The sequence below is a fragment of the Lolium rigidum genome, chromosome 1, assembly GCF_022539505.1.
Source record: "Lolium rigidum isolate FL_2022 chromosome 1, APGP_CSIRO_Lrig_0.1, whole genome shotgun sequence".
In the NCBI taxonomy this organism is placed as follows: Eukaryota; Viridiplantae; Streptophyta; class Magnoliopsida; order Poales; family Poaceae; genus Lolium; species Lolium rigidum.
Window position 1 is genome coordinate 65,849,209 of NC_061508.1, and position 2,693 is coordinate 65,851,901.

The window sequence follows — 2,693 nt, forward strand, 5'->3', positions numbered from 1 at the left end:
CCTCTGCCGCCCCCGCCCCCTCGGTCGCGCGCACGGTTGGACTTCCGGCGAGCAATTGCGGAGCCACCGCAGCTGCTTCTCCTCTCTCTCCACCACCACCGTGACCGCATGGCCGGGGCGAGCATCGGAGGCAGGGGACGCAGGCGGATTGGCGGGAGCAACTCTCCCAACCCCCCCCCCCGTCTTCCAGTCGGAGGCCGAGCGGCACAAATGGAACCGCAGCGAAGGCGCTCGGAAGCGGAGCGGAGCGGAGCGTGCGGTGCTGGACCAACTGGGATTTGACGCCGCCGGGGAAGCTCGCGCGCTATGCAAATAGCGGCGAGGGGTCATCCTCGGCCGCGTCCGGCCGTGCGATGTGGCGGCCCGCCTCGGACAGCAGCGATGACGACGACGAGGAGGAGGAGGAGGAGGAGGAGGAGGAGGAGGAGGTGCCGGAGGAGTAGGTGCCGGTGCGCACCCTCCAGCTGCAGTCCAGGGACTTCGTCCTCAACGATGAGGAGGAGGCGACGGTGGTGCAGCAGGTGGCTGTCAACTCCGCCGCCGAGGCGCGCGCGCTTCCGCCGCGAGGAAGCGGAAACCATCCGTGTCGTGCGCGAGTACGAGGCTGCGCAGAAGGAGGCGGCCATCCGCCGGGTGAAGTACGAGGTTGTTGACCTCGACTCCAAGTAGGCCGCCGATGGTGTAGTCTGCCGCGGTGCGCATAGTAGCTCGCCGCCAGCGAAATTAGTTTACTTTTGGAGGTGGTCGCCGACGACCACCTTAAATGCAATGTATATATCGATCGTAGCACCCGAATTATGCCTAAAGTACGTTTGAATTTCAGTTCTACTGCTGGTTCCTCACCTCCGGTCTCTCTCCCGGCACTGCTTGACTGCTTCTTCCTCTCTCTCTCCCGTCACCCTCTACTCTGGTTCTCCACCATAGTGCACCATCCCCTCCCCAACTCCTTCTCCACCATCCTTCCTCCACTCCTTCCTCCCCTAGCTACACCATGTCTCAGTATTCTCTTCGCATCTGCAACGCATCTGGCCAGCACTCCGGCGGCGGATCCGGCGGCTCGGTAGCTACGCCGACGGTGCATGGCAGCTGCTCCGGCGGAGGTTCCAGCGGCTGCTCCGGCGGCTGAGCTGGACAGGCATGGAGTCACCACCGCAGCCAGGAGGAAGACGTATCTGATCCTATTTCGCCACTACGCCACTACCATGATGCCCGGGAGAAGACTACTACATCCATACCGTGCCGTCACCCAGGAATCCCGCAAAAACAGCGACCATTGTACATTTCAGTTTCTGTGATCTGATACAATCATACAAGGGTTTACCCACGGGTTTATCGTCTAGCTAGCGCCAAGACAAACATGGCGGTCGCCTCTTTATTTTGTCAACGAAAACACAGCGCTCACCAAGACACACCTGTAAAAAAGACACAGAGCTTTGCACGCGCCCACGAATACTGGAAATTCATAGCGCATCCCACGGAACAGAGCAGAAGTTTTCCAATTTTCAAATGGATGTCCAACACACACAAGCCAGGACAGAGCGGGAGATTGCAAAAAAAAGGATGCCCAACACACACCATTTTCATTGATAAAACTCATTCACATGACATTGGAACAGCTTACATGACACAGGAAGGGAGTACAAGAATCATTGGTTGGTAGTTTTCATCGAACTAAATGGATCCCAAAACAAACAACTGAACTCTAAACTGCTGTCCAAGCCAGTTACTGAATCTAGAGGAACAACAGAACTAAAAAACATCGTCTGCATTTGTTAATCTGACCTTGAAATGCTAACTGACGACTAACTACTAACTGACAATAGTTTGTTCCGGCTTCCGGGACGGCCGAAGCTGAGTCAAACTAGACGAGCGCAGCCCCGTCCCTGCATGAGGTTGCGGACGCCGTCGTCGCCAAAACGACGCCGGTGGCTTAGCACCTCGTCGTCGCCCTCGTCGACGTCTTGGTACCCTGCATCTGAAGAAGAGTCGCTGTCCTCGAGCTGAACCAGCCCGACTGCAAGGCCAACGCCACCGGCGCCCATGCTCTCCGCCACATGCTCCTCCTCGACCACAAAGCCCGGAGCAACCTGAGATGTATGCTTGTTAGAATCAGATATCTATAAACAGCAAGGATGCTTCCCTCGTGGCAGTTGATTACAGTTTTGGAGACACGGGCAACTGAACTAACCTCAGGAGGAACAAACAACAAATTCACTTCATTCCCATCCCCGCCGGCAATGGCTTGCTATTCATCGTTGCCGTGGCCATCATATCCAACGCTCACCTCGTCGTCTGCTTTGGATCCTGAATCCTCAAGGCCGATCTGAAACAGACATGCAAGGTCAGGCGTCAGCAAGATCAAAACCAATTAAAACTGAATGGATTACTGCGTGAATGAGAAGAGCAGGCAAGACGAACTGACCGACGAGATCTCGAGTGAGCTTTCCGAAACCATTGTGCCCTGTACTGTACCTGTCGTCGTGGTGAACAGACAGATGCCATAGGATGGCTTAAGTTGGGGTCGAATGGACGCAAGAGGATTCGGGGGAGGGTTTGTGATCAGGGACAGATGCCATAGGATGGCGAAGTTGGGGTCGAATGGACGCAAGAGAGATCGGGGGAGGGTTTGTGATCAGGTGTGATGAACTTCCTGATGGTCAAGAACTTGGCCAGGGCCGCAGGTTGAAGAAGAA

The 2,693-nt window shown here is 56.1% G+C and overlaps 1 long non-coding RNA gene across 2 annotated transcripts; it reads right to left on the reverse strand.

The window, feature by feature from the left end:
* Positions 1–1,546: 1,546 nt before the first annotated feature.
* On the reverse strand, positions 1,547–2,475 carry LOC124674774. 2 transcript variants are annotated; one of them, XR_006993073.1, is made up of 3 exons: positions 2,423–2,475; positions 2,189–2,323; positions 1,547–2,087 (listed from the first exon to the last, which is right to left on the reverse strand). It is a non-coding gene; the product is annotated as an uncharacterized LOC124674774 (long non-coding RNA). The 2 variants fall into 2 exon arrangements; XR_006993071.1 differs by having other exon boundaries at positions 2,189–2,469.
* Between the last annotated feature and the right edge of the window lie 218 nt (positions 2,476–2,693).